A 14,637-nucleotide genomic window follows, 5' to 3' on the forward strand; every position below is an offset into this window, starting at 1 on the left:
GTTGTTATGGTTTTATTCTTGTTTCGTATGGGTCGACTCTACCACATAAACCAATCCCAATCAGCAGCCATTGATACATGAGCACATGATTATCGTGGTAATTGATCGTCCGTCATTTAGTACGTTATATTTTAATTAAACTGCAATAAAATTAAAGTCTTCGGGGCATCATTAGGTAAATTATGATGCTACAAAAAATTAAGTTAAAAAGTAAAAGTTTTGAGTTTATTTATGAATATTATATTATTATGTTAATCGCTTAATGACAACCAAACGGGTCAAATGATGATACCTAACAGATAAAATAGGCTATGTAAAATTATAATGGACTTATTTACAGGTACCTACTTTAAGCCTTAAGGGTTAATACAATAAGTTTCAAAGTAAGCATTATTCAATTTTCATTCAAATACTTAAAAATAAAATGTAGTCTATACTTTCCGATAAGTATTTTTGAAGCATTAAAATTCCAATTAGCAAACGAATTTGTAAAGGAGAGCTTGCATTTCGCATTCGACTTTGAATTCTATTGTTTATAAAATAAGATTCCTATGCCCGTTTTCACCATCAATCCCTAATTTTTAAGTGACCCCTTTGAAAACAAAATTCCTGTTATGTGTTACCATAGGGGTCACTTAAAAATTAGGGATTAATGGTGAAAACGGGCACTAGTCTCTGTAATTGTAACTGAAAATACTAAATTATCCAAGTTGCTAATTGCTCCAAACTTTGGAAAATTCTGAAAAAATCTACTGAAAAATAAATAAAAGTCCATTGAAGTTACACCAAATGATTCCTATTTAATCTCACCTAAACCTGCACTAACGATACGCAGTAAAATTCAAAGGGAATTTTGCAGAGTGCATTTTATGATGGCGATTTACCACTCTAAAGAGATAGTTAGAATCGGTGTTGGAATGAAAAGAGTGTAAACAAAGTCGCGCGGGCGGGCGGCAAGCAAATGAGGCGCGTCGCTCACTGCTAACTAAACCAATCGGCTGGGCGGCTGTGCAGACGGGCGGTTGGAACGCTATAGCGCCTGTCACTTGCCAGAATTACTAGTTATTGTTCTGAAATGTTTACACTGAAAACTTTCTTACATAGAGAAATTGGTATACTTAAATAGCGACATAATGAATACAGAAATTATAAAAAAACTATTTCAAATTGCGACAAGCTAGGATATTCTAAAAATGTAGATTATGTTACAAAAAAGATATAAGGGGCATACAATTTTACCCACAACAAAAAATGTATTCATAATGTTTTGACTGTGATCAAGCTCATCAGGGTGAAATGTTACTATCTTGCCTCGTTTCGGATTTTCTTTTGTTAATTGCAAAAGTCTACAAAGTGAAACGATTTTTCGTAAAATTACATTAAAAATACTCATAGACCAAAACGCAGCGTTAATCCCGCTCATCTTCCAGAAACAGTTTTGGCACTAACGAGCGCGACACACAGCCACCTGTAACCGCGCAACCGCTCGTCTGCAGCGATCATTTAGCATCATTTGCGGGGTGCTTTTAAACCTCTGCTTAACGCCTCAATCCTTTCGCTGCTTGTTACGGAAACAATACTTCGCGATTTCAGGTATCTATTGTCTAGTGCGAAACGCGATAGCGACTCGTTTTTTTCAGACGACACTCGTTATCGTAAGTTTAGGGTGGACTGTTGTTTTAAAAGTGACGTCATATAAGGCATTTTGGTACTTAGTTGTCATCTCTGGCGCCTGTAGTAAGAAATAGGTACTAGAAAAAAATATTGAGGTATTCTTATGGTATACCTATGGTTTTAAGAAATAGTTTTTTGTATTTCGTCTATACATGAGTTTACAAAATGTTTATAATTAATTTTGAAATTAACGTCAGTATCAGTCAACTAATTAACATTATTTATTAAATTCGTGACAAATATTTGTCCCTTTAAAAAGTTAATACTTTAGAGACGCCACAGCCCAAGCCATAGTGGGAAACCATTGTAATAGTAATTTTTTTGGGTAACCAAATTATTTTATTACTTTTTATAATAACAAAGTAAATCAAATGAAATCAAATCAAATATATTTATTTGCATAAAACAGGGTTAAAATACATAAAGTTATAACTGATAGTAAACGCATTCAATACTAATTTTATCGATTCCAATAACATTTCCCCATAAAAACCCAAAATAGTGGTGTCCCTAATTTTATGTTCCAATTTAATATTACGAGGTGTTTTGCTAATAATGTAGGGACTAATATGAAGCATTAGCATACAGATAGCAAATCTGATGTTAAATATGTAGTTTAGTGTTTCTAGTGTCTCAAATAATTATCCAAAAATACAGGGTGCTTTGGGAATTTAAAATCGTATTAAAGGCAAGTTGTCGAAATCCGTAATAATAAGTTGATTGAGATCATGTTTCTGTATTGAGGACCAGTTTCTTAGTGGAAAATTAAATCAAAAATAGACTACGAAAGTGCATCATATTTTTTGAAAAATAAAAACTGTACCTACGTTACTAAAAAATATTTGTAACGTAGGTACAGTTTTTATTTAATTTTAGGTGATGACCTAAAATTACATAAGTCCAAATTTTTAATTTGTAATTGGACTTTTAAGGTTTTTATGTAGGCTCTTTTCAGGTCATATTATTATTGGGTAGTGCCCAACGCCACCACAGTGAAGTGCCTATTTTATAAAACTTTCAATAATCCATTTTAAACATTTAAGAATATCAAGTAACCCCGTATGCATGCTAGCGCCAGGCACAAATAAAGCGAGATGTCAGCGATGCAGCCGATACGCGGTAATGAGGCCGCGGTAACGAGCCGCCCTCGTTACGTGATCGTTACGCGCTCGTTACGGATTAGGGAAACGCGACCCGCGAATGGCATTATGCGTAAAGTTTAGTCTATGGTTTAGTGGGACGCTATTAGTGTGGCTTAATGAGATTGATTAGATTTTTTTGTTGCAAACCTTTTTTTATTTTCTTCCTTTTCTATTTTTTTTATTGAATCTCTCCTGTTTTGCTATGCCTAAGCTTATCATTTGAGGTTACTGCTTTGTAATTAAAAAGTGCTTTTTCTTATTACAAAAATTCTAAGACCTAAGTATTGTGTGCTCGACACCCACGTGTGAAAGTGAAATGTCTGAGTAGTGTGGAAATAAGAAAACTAGGCATCATGATACATGATACAATTTAATAAAATTATAATTTTTGTGTAAAAATATTTTACTCAGTTCTTGCTAAAAGAAAATGAGCTCAATAAATTAAATAACTTTTATAACTATTAAACTACTTACCTACCTAGTAAGTATGTAATTGGATTTTTTTAATGAAAATCGTTTTCAGCTGAATTTTATTGAAACAATAATAATAATTAACAGTTTATAACATACCTTATTTTAAAACTTATTCATAAAAATATTTAATTTTCTACTTGGGCAATTGTTGACTGTAAGAGCATACTACTAAGCAATGATTCCCCGTAGACAATTTATTTAGATTTTAGAGCAACCAAAATAAACAATACTGGGGCAATCCACTGAAGCAATTCTCCAAAAAACCGCACAATGACCAATAAACCTTAATAAGACAAACGATCCAAGACCGCATCAAAATTCACTTCGTCCGCAAACGCGAAAAAACCGATAGAGGCCGCCACCGACAAAGCACCCCAATCGGGATGGAAAAACGATCCACGGCAATTGCCATAAAAAGATCGCGGGCAAATAAAACCCCAACGATTGTCAGCGATGATTTGAGCGGGCGAGGGGCGGGCGGGGCGCGGGCGGCGAGGCGACACGGTTTGGGCGGGCGGACATTTTTATACGATCGCGAAAAACGATACCGATTCGACGTCGATGCGATGACGACTGATTTGTGCGATTGAATGGGGATGGAAATTGGCTGAGTTTGATCTTCTTTTTTTGGATAGGGTTGGCTATTGGCATGGGAAAACTATAATTAGAATAATGGTCGTTTTTTGTACCACTTTAGTCACATTTGTTACCTACTTAATAGACTGTATATTTTTCTTTTAATAAAACAATTTAAAAAGATTGTACAAAACACTATACTTAAGAAGTATGCTTTGCTGTGCCCTTGCAGGGCGTCACATGTATACCTCTATTTTGCAAAAACATAGGTATAAATTGTAATGTGACATTCAATAAACATTTTGAATTTGAATTTGAATATAACATTAATTTACTTTGAATGTTTCACCTTTCAATTCAAACTTTGTTATTTACAAAAAAAATGGAAACACAATTATTTTTTGCTTCTCTATCACTTCAAATACTGTCCCTACAACCTTCAGTTGTCGACTGTCCTACTTCACTAACTTAGCTACTGACATCTTATCCACTAAGATTTTAGCAAGTCAAGTACAAAAAGGAACCAATCATCAGCATTATTATTTTTTTTTTTCTTACATTAGGTAGTACAGTCAGCGTCAAATAGTTCGTGACACTCAAAATAACACAAAAAAAACACAACCTTATTCCAATTGTAACAAAGACGTGTTGCAAACCTTTTGGCTACTTTGGGTGTCACGAACTATTTGACGCTGACTGTACCTAAGTCCTATTACCTAAGGACAATTTTAATATAAAAAATGCCAAGTGTTGCTGTAAAATGTGTTAAGTTGAATCACAGGGCTAGTGCAGTTCTCGGGGTAGTCTAATCACGTCTACATACGCTCTGCGATTTTCAGATATTTTTTAAGTTAATATTTTTTTAATTTAGTTAACTAATCTCAAACATCCAGTTCAGATAGCTGATATTGGCACTTTTTTTTTCTACTCTACCTTAACCTCAAACTAAATTGTAATTAACTTGAAAAAATCGAACTGCCTAAAGTGGGAATCGAACCCACGATTAAAAATTGTAATAATCTACTTTAACTTATTTTGAAAACAGTACCGTTAATGTAAAAATATCTAATGATACGTTTTTCAGAGCAATTAATATTTCTTGGCATAATGAAAAGGCTTGGCATAAGGCTATAAGAAAATCATATATCATTTTTTATAGGTAGGCTACATTTTGTCTCTATTCGTAGAAAGAATTCCTAGCAATTTTCCTAGTAAAGTAGTGATATCTTGGCCAATCCGAGTGGTCAATTTAAAATTTGTAAGTTCCTAACTATCGTTCAATTTATTTTTTCAATTCCAAAATTTGTAAAATTGTTTTACCAGCTCTTATGAAACTCTTTGGTAGGTAACACATACTTGTATAGCATAGGGTAAAAAGTTGTAGTTTTTAAACTAAAGATGCAAATTTTTGGAAACTTACTTTGAGTGCGTGTTGTGGGGCCGGGCGGCAGCTGAGTCACGTGCTCCTTCGACGGCGCACACGCCTACCCGCACTACACCACACGCCCGACGCGAACTCGTCGAAGACCGCCAAAAAGCGCCTGGACAACTCTCGGTCGAAGTTTCGAGAAGTTAGCAATGCATCGTAAGTTCGACGCCGTCGGAAGGCGCGTCAGACGTGACGTCGGCTAGTCGACTGAGCGAACGTAGCCGGCGATTGCCGAGCTGCCGCGTGCGCCGCGCCGCTGGGCGGGGCGATCGAAAGCCCCGCCTTCCGCGCCGCCCACTCGCCGCCACGCCCACCTGAATTAATAAAGGCGGCAAACAGCGGCGGACACGCGGACAATGCCGCATTGTCCTGTGCCCAAAATAGTTTCAATTAGAATCGGGGACAGGCACAAAAGCCTCCGCGGCAGATCGTTCACGGCCAAATAGGCGGCTGCATGGCCGATTAGCAAGCCTAAACCGTGGGTAATATTCAAAATTGCCGCTCTGAATTGAAACCCCAAAGTTTGTCAACCCGACTGATCTGGTACAATCAGCGATGAACAGACTACTAATTGCAATCTCCCTGTCACTACTAAGTTCAATCAACAAAGCTACAGCTATCCATTTATGCTACAATCATAACTTTTATTTTAGTTAAGCCCTTGAAATATGATGCACTTCTGACCCACCATTTTATCATTTTCAATAAAATAACCTCACCTAAACGCTACTTAAGATTCACGATCTGAATTGTATGGAAAATCCTTTTCAAAACAACTATTGTAACGCATGCGACTACGAGAATGGGTAACGGTGCGAGTCAACGAATTTTCACCATTTTACCTCCGCACGATACAAAAATATAGTAATAAAAGGTGCTATTGCACCTTCAATTCTCTGAAGATATTCACGGATCACTGCAGCACTACGAGTGGACGGTCTATTTGCCTTCAAGTCAGTGATCGGAGCCAGTGAACTGCTCCAACGCACATCGTGGATTTTGTCGCCAGAATAAACAGTATTTCCCAACGAATAATACATTTAAAACAGATCCAGGGACTGTAAGATCCGTTAGTGTTTGAAGATTCGCTAGTCAAGGGTTTTCGGTTTAACTATAGCGTTAGATTCAACATCGAATCAAATACTTATCACGTCTAATATGCAACCAACTTAACTCTTTGTTGACAAATTCTTGAAGCTTAAAGCAATAGGCGTGGAGAAATATTCTATAGTAGTCGTTAGTTTTTATTTTTTATTTATATATCTTAATATTCAATCACATTTTTAGTTATTGCCAAACTGCTTAGCAGTTTGTCGGCAATAGGCTAGTTGCCTAAAAAAATTTTTTTAGTCCGTAATGTTTAATATCAAAAAATATTGGACACATATAATTTTATTTGTCAATCTAACAAATAATTACATAGTTATGGTGCGTTGAAGTTGCGCACGACGTCACAACGTGCGGCATTTTTAAGCAAGCGGTGACGTCACGGGCCTCTTCTTATGAACTTTGGGGCGCTATATCTCTTTAAATTTTCATTAGTTTGAAAAAGTGAAAAATACGTGTAAAGTATTTTTTGATAAGTTAACTGACGGACTAATTAAAACTCTTGCTTTTTGACCCAGGCAACATCCCCATTAGTCTCGTATTACATAACTACTGCTCATACATACTAATTATTTATTCATAACTACGAGTAACTGACTCTGTTGTACCCGAAGAACTAACAATATCATTCGCGCTTAGGACTGAGCCTAAAGCCCAAATTAAACTACTGCAATCAGATAAGTAAAGTAAGCAAGTAAAAGTTACTTACGATGCTTAAAATAAAGAGTCACGAGTCCAAACGCGACATTATGATAATAAGCTAATTCTGTTTTCAGCACGGCTTTCAATGAGGTTTGTTGTACTCGTATGCCTGAAGATGCTTCAACTATTTAGCTTACTTTCTGAAACACTTGCATTTATTTTTAAAAAGAGAATAGAAACACCGCTACGTAGATAGAACACCGCAAACAACTAAGAATTATAAAAAAAAATACAAAAATGGGACAGCTTTCCGAAACTAAAATAGAAAAATCTAGAGTTTTGTATCATAAATGTTGTCATCCGAAGAACGCAAATAAGTAAATTGTTTCAATAAACAGCGCAATTTAACTGTTCCACTCTCGTATTATGGTGATTAGAAATGAATAGATGTAAAGTACACGAGCCTGAAGACGCGAGATATTTTCAGCGATGCCCAGAAACTACGAGTAATTCAATGCACTTTATAGACGTCAGCTTTGTAGAACAACATCTATCAAGAAATAAATCACATAGCTTGTAGACCTGGTGGTAGATAAAGGCCTACTGTGATATCCTACTAATATGTATTATAAATGCGAAAGTTTGGATGTCTGGATGGGTGTATGTTTGTTACTCTTTCACGCAAAAACTACTGAACGGATTTTGATGAAACTTTACAGTATTATTGTTTATAACCCACAATAATATTTATGACGATCTGTGACAAACTAAATTTCACGTGGGTGAAACCGCGGGCAAAAGCTCTCTTAATATTTGCCACAGTTTACTCTATAAAATCAATCGCATTTATGACTTTTCTTTCCGTTACAACACTCATTAACGTAAAGTGATTAACCTTGTTTACAAACATCGCAGATTGTTGATTCTTTTCGTTTTGTCTATTTAATTGAAAATACTTATTACTAGCTTACTTCTTTAATTTTAGGAATGCAAGAATGGAAAGAATCTGTTTTAGGATTATGATTCGCAGAGCCTATAAAAACGACATCTTCAAAAGCCATTGATATAAGGGGTGAATAAACATAGGATAGGAGTCCTTGAATCTGGGGGCACGGCAGTGCCCCCGCCAAGTCGAGCGCGAAGCAAACACTGCCGTACCATCCTTTACTCGAACCATTTCGCCGCATTTTCAGGCCCCTATTTGAGAACCTCTGGATAAGACCAGAACGCAGAAATTTTCGTCATCTAGTAAGCTATAATCACATACTTAAAATCCAAAATTTCAAGTCTGTAGGTCATTTAGTTCCGAAGTTATGCAAAAGCAAAGTTTCGCATTTACGACACTCACTCACTCACTCACTCACTGATGATNTAGTTTTTTACAGAATGTTTTTAGTGGGATATCCTATTCTAATACAACAGACTGTTTAAAGAGGGGGTTTTAGCTGGACGATTGGAAGACCGTTTGTTTCCAAAGAATTTCAGTCAATTTAATTCCAGTAGGGAGAAAACTAATATTGGATAGGATTTCCATAACAATGTGAAAAGCAAATATGTTAATGCTAAGCTTACGTCTAAAATAAGCACATAAAATGCTCACAATACCATTTATTGACTTACCATTAATTGCTTCGAGTAGGTAGGTACGTACTTAATTTTATTCAGTCGGAAAATTCTGATTGATTCGGAATTATTGGCATTAAATTCATTAAATAATAAACTACCTACTAAGTTCGTCTTTGAAAGAAGAATTGGAATTCCTAGTCATAACTTCTGTGGCAAATGTGTGGTTCATAGCACCTGATTCCATACCGTATCAGACTTTATGAACCGTCGTACTACTCATCTCATGTTTTTAAATACAAAGGCTAAGTTGCACCATCTTCTTACTTTAGACAAACGTTAAAAATCTGTCAAAAAAAGCACCGTTTATTGTTAATGTTAGCCTAGGCGCAGACCACCAACTTTTAGTCGGCCGATAATTGGGCCCGATTTTAACTTGTATGAAAATCAAATCGGTGTAATGTGCGCACTTCCATACATGTCCATACAGCTGATTAACAGCCCGACCCAACTATCGGCCAACTAAAAATCGGTGATCTGCTACGGCTAGGCTTACGGTTAAAATAAGGTGGTCCAACTCAGCCTAAGTAATAATTACCCAAATTGTAGTCCACCCACATAAGTCACTCACACACGTAATAATTTACAGAAATGTGACGCGATGCTAGGCAATATTCCTATTGTTCGAAAATCCTATAGTGTCTGTAATAAAATTACATAACGGTTCCACCTCACCTTCCCGATTTACCTTTGTTGATAAAGTTAAAACAAATTGACGTTGGAGCCTTCAGTCAATTTATCACGAATGTTCGGGAGCGCTTAAACGTTGAATATTGATAAAATAAATATTGAGCCCGTGACCGAATGCTTCGACAATGTCTGCTGGTGTTTGCCTTTCGAGCGACTACAGAATTACGCCGTGTATAGCGGTTGAGGTGCCGATTCTGCTGTGTTTGTCTGAAAACGTAGGGTAGGTAGTTGTAAGGAGGTATAGAGAATGAAAATCGAAAGAATTATCAAATTTATTCCGCTAGAACATAGTTGTATAACTGGAATTGACTTTTACTAGTTACAATAAAACTAGTTAAAACTACGCACGCAGTACTTTTTCAGACGATAGCACAGCTAAAGATGGCATCATAAGAAGTTGCAGTAAGTACTTTTTTAGGAACTAAAATAGAATTATTGAAAACGGATAAGCAATTAAACAGATAGGTACATCATAAATGTTCATACTGGCTACACCGTCACCACAGTAAGGTTTGCCCCCGGCGGTATTAGAACCTGGTCATCCTCCTGGTATCAGCTATCGCAGCTGGCATTGCAGTCCGGAACGCGAGCCATCAGGACATGTGGCCATGAAAATTGTTCACTTTGATTGGTCTTACCTGTGAAATTGTCAATTTTATTATTAGTTTTTTCAAGGCATTCTACGAGTAGGTAAACATGAACATTTGATTTCGTGCCCTGAAATAAATAGCCATGGAAAAGTTTCTAGACCCAAGTCTCTTTAATATAATTTATTCTCTCTATTCACCTTTGGTAAATTAGAGAGGGTCTTCTGCAGAGACTAAATGACCTGATGATGATGATATCAAATTAAACTACCTAGGTTTGTCAAAATCACATGAAGTTTTTGTGTAGGTAAGCATTTATAGTTCAATGGCAAGGTGCAAAACTAAAAATAGTTGCTATTTGGATTTAATGACCGAAATCGGTTAACGTTTTTCAAAGTTCCAACTCAAATTTTTGCAAACTAAATTCAATAGGACCCCTCGTTCTTCTTTATTAAAGGCGCTAACACGATAACGAAGGCATTCTGCTCGGTTATACCAGCTCGTTGGCATGCGGGCGGCGGACCAATCGCCCGGAAAATACACTTGTCATACATTTAACGCGGAATATTTTATGATTGGGGGAATTACCGGCACCTGAAACGAATAAAGACGTTGTGAAGTTGTTAAAGAGATATTTTTTGAGGGAGAGTTTCAGGGCATGTTTTCGCAGGTGTGGGTAAATAATATTTTTCTCTAATCCTTTTTTTAATCTTTGCCCTTGCATGTAAAATTATTTGCTTAAATGTTTAAGTAATTGATTTTTAATGATTTAATGAAATCACGTAAAAAAAATACTCGTTAGCATTTCTAAAAATAAAGCTAACAAATTATGAATTTCATGCCATGATGATCATGGCTGTTGTCTACAATGCAAGCATTAAATAATGCCCTATTTTACCTCCTTATTCACAAAAATAATCGTCATGTACCTAAGAGGTGGTGGAGGTGCTTAGGTGAATAGAAAGTAAAGTAGCTTTATCTTTTACATTTATTCGTATCTTTCGTTCCTCTCTCTAGATGTCATGTCATACATTCCTATATTTCCCTATCAAGAATGTATAGGCCATCTCACAAAATTGTGTTACACAGCCATAACAATTCCAGTTTTGTAGCTCCCAACGGGAATAGAAGTCGGGACATCACGTGTCACGAGGCCACGTCCGACACTCGTCATTGTCGAAGAATAACTCCGCAAAAATACTCGTGGCCACGAATATCGCCTAATTCTTCGAGCCCCCGTCGCTCTACACGTCAAATTTGCCTTCAGGGTTCCCACAACATGGTTAAAAAAACAAAATGATTGAATTTTGTGTTTGATCTGCAATCCTTCAATTGCAAGTTTAGTCTAGACTTTTAATTTTTTTAGAGAGGTTGTACTACTGACAAACATCTACACTAAGGTCTTTCTTTCTGCAATTAATTCCTTTCTTACATTTTCTATGGTTTTGTTTATTTTATAAGAGGAATCAGGGTTCTCTAATCGCTATTATTTACCAAAGAGAATTTATCTGATGGAGAGACAATCATGTGAATGTGTGGTCATTGTGGTGCGGTAGATATTGCGCTGGATGAAGCAATCTAAAACAAACTAGACCTAGACACGATACACATCGTAAAAAAGTTTTATCGCTGCGCTTCGCACTGATGAGGCAGCGGCCATGCATCACCCCTGCAACGTCTTCGTCCCGACTGACAGCCGGCGACATATTTTATTCACAGCGCACCGCCGTAATTCCGTCGATGCAGATAAATTGTTTTACCGCGGAGCAGCCACGTCCCACGACTTTGGCGTTTGCATGATGAGCTCGTTTTTTATGCTCGAATAAAATTGTGTTAGCCACAGCCACCGGGAGCGACGTGTGAACGAAGATTTGCAAGAAATTGTTTTCGCGGCGGCTGCTCTGATATTTATGAGAGCTGGCATTTTGAGTTGAGGCGCCTTTGAGTGAAGGGTAAGTGGATTTTCGGAATCCCCTGGACGATGCGCATTTGTTTATCACTGACCAAACGTTCGTTCACGTTCGAGGTAACTCCATCGACTGTGTGCCGCAGTCAAACTTATTTCAGCGCATTTCAAAGCCGCCAGTCGCTCTGCGTCGTGTCGTATCTCGCAAATACGTCGGCACTGTTGCTTTACAATGTTCGCCTTGGGACCGCGCTGCATCCGCTATCAATATTAAACACGCTGACAAGCAAATATCTGCACGCGACGGCAAACGTTGTAGGTTTAATCTGGTTAATCTGGAGTGTTCCGATTAGCTGCGAGTTTCGAAATCATTTAATGTTGTGTACCGATCGTGCGGCTTCATATCGACGAGTACATGGCATTAATTTACACAAACGCCGACTGAGATTTGCATCATTTGAATATATTCATAGATCATAATGAAATTACTTGGTCATATTTTAGTTTGAAATAAACGATTTATCATGATCAAACCGCTTTAGCAATGCGCAGTTCACATTCCAGAAATCTTAAAGAGGTTGTAACTCTATTTGAACTGGAATAAATTGAATGCTTTTAGAGACTCGGTGCGGTAGGAATACGAAATTAATTTTAAGCTAAAATTTACATTATTTATCTTGTCTTTCTAAGAGTTTTTAAATCATTTTACAGATTCATTTATAATGTAATCTCACTGCAGTTATAATTTTTTTAACTAGGTGGAAAAACAACCCCTCTCACGTAATTAACAGAGACCTAGTCTAAAAACTGATTTTCATCCATTCGACATAATTTACAAACCATGCTTTGCCTACTTATGTACCCCTTGCTCTCACTATTAAAACCCCAAGATCTGGCAACTCTACGCAACGGTATCCAAAAGCCAACCACGTTAAAAGTACGCAAAACAACTATCAAAGATAAAAAGGCATTCGTCCGGAATTTGGCGAGCGAGCCGGAGTTTCGGAGTCCGGATTATGAGTGTTTGTGCTGAAAATAATGCGAGGTTGCGGCGTCGCAAATATTTGAAGACTGAGTCAAAGGGCCGTGGTCCTTTGACCCGTGGTCTGCGGCGACCTAACCCGATTAACAGGCTAGAGACACGCCACGAGCTTGAAAATTCGATATTTACTGCAAGCAACAAAGGACAAGTTTGCCCACAATTTTGTACCGCCAACTCGCTGGCTTTTTGCTGGATACCAAACATTTGTGAACCTCTAAACGTTTAAAGGGTTTAAGCATAGCGTCTTGAATGCTGCCACATTCTTACAAAATTGTGAGTTGATAGAGACGCGCTTAGACTATAGCGACGGGCGATTTTCATTACAGTGATATTTTTGTTATGAACACATTTTTTGTGACGTCCTAGACGAGTTTTTGTCAAGCTGTAGCAGTGTTTACCCCGCGTCGTTTGAAGCTTAAATCAAAGCGTTTGACCGGCGCCTGCGGCGGTCTAACGTTATTACAGCGGGTCGGAGACACGAGACACTGCTCAGTATTCAAAAGTTAACCGTGTAATCTTCACTTTACATTGCGATCACTTATACAGCTTTTAGAGCTTATAATAACAGACATTACCTAATCGATGTTCAAAAACAAGTTCAAACCTAAATCAGTCATAGATTCTACTCCCCAAAAGCTCATGGACAGGATGGAAGAAATTGATGACTTTTTTGACGATTATCATTTTCTACGAAAGTAATAAGTAATCAATGAATAAGTAAAAAAACAAACACATCATAGGCTGAGAAATACAAACACTATCCTACTTCCTATCCTAATAAATGCGAAAGTTTGTATGGATGTTTAGATGTCTTGATGTTAACATGTTTGGTACTCTTTCACTCAAAAACTACAGAACGGATTTTGATAAAACCTTACAGTCTTATTTTTATAACCCAGAATTATAATTATGACGATAAGACATATATGACAAACTAAATTTCACGCGACTGAAGCCGCAGGCAAAAGCTAGTCATTAATAAAAAGAAATTCCTTTTCACCTCAGTCATAGCACATCACGTAGATTTAGTTGTAAAACGAAACAAGTTCCTTTAAAGTATTCCCCATTTTCATAAAGAGTCCCGCTTTACGTCCAAACCGAAAGGATATGCTACTCGCTTTACGACTGACTGACGCTAAAATGGCTGCAAATAAAATTGTTGCCTATCAAAATATCCGGACTCCTTTAACATACAGAATGCAATGGCATGTGCCCGAAAAATAGTCTCGGTTTTGCTAGAAGAGTCAAGAAAGGAAGAATTTTCCAGCTTTGTTACTAGAAATAATGGAGATAATTAGTTATATGAAACTTGCTTGAATACTTCTTTACACTATTTGTACAAGTTTTAAGAAAATAATTTGATTTTGTCATAAATTTTTAATCAAGTTGTGTTTGTGTGACTTAATTATTTTTGTCTATGTTAATATTATAAAGAAGATAGTCCAGTCAATGAATGCCTTAACGACGGTGTAGAGAGAAATCCGTGGAACACAATTTCTGACCTCGGGACTTTATTTAGCCTAGTTAGGTGGTGAACATAGCAAAAGTCCCCGCCCTTAGCCCTTGAGCCGGCGGGGAGAGGGGGGTTTAAAAGTACCACTTTTCGGTTTTTCGCTTAATCCTCGGAAACTATGCGTCCTAGTGACATGACTACTATGAACCAAAAAAAGCTTATTCAATTTGCTACAGGTGAGACCGTCAAGTTTTTCTATATCTTGTATAGTTTTTGCGGCATCTGCTCTAGA

Source organism: Ostrinia furnacalis, unplaced genomic scaffold (genome assembly GCF_004193835.3).
Source record: "Ostrinia furnacalis isolate ACB-3 unplaced genomic scaffold, ASM419383v2 OfSCF2566, whole genome shotgun sequence".
Taxonomy (NCBI): domain Eukaryota; kingdom Metazoa; phylum Arthropoda; class Insecta; order Lepidoptera; family Crambidae; genus Ostrinia; species Ostrinia furnacalis.